Here is a 251-nt window from a genome sequence, read left to right as displayed (position 1 = left end):
GTGCGATCGATTTATCTCGAAAAGGGGGAAACGGAGTAAAAAAATAATATATATATCCCCCCAGAAAAAAAAAGAAAAAGGGGGTTTGTTGCGATATAAATTTGAAGAAAAGGCCTAAACCCGGGACCCACCTGTAAAAATATTAAAAATGAAAAGGGTTTTTTTGACCCTTCCAGGGAATAAATCAAGAAGATTAAACCACCCAAAAAATTTGTTTGAAGTTGAATATTCAAAGAAAAAAATACACTTCA

This window comes from Penaeus monodon, chromosome 33, assembly GCF_015228065.2.
Source record: "Penaeus monodon isolate SGIC_2016 chromosome 33, NSTDA_Pmon_1, whole genome shotgun sequence".
In the NCBI taxonomy this organism is placed as follows: Eukaryota; Metazoa; Arthropoda; class Malacostraca; order Decapoda; family Penaeidae; genus Penaeus; species Penaeus monodon.
Note: the sequence above shows the minus strand (reverse complement) of the source record.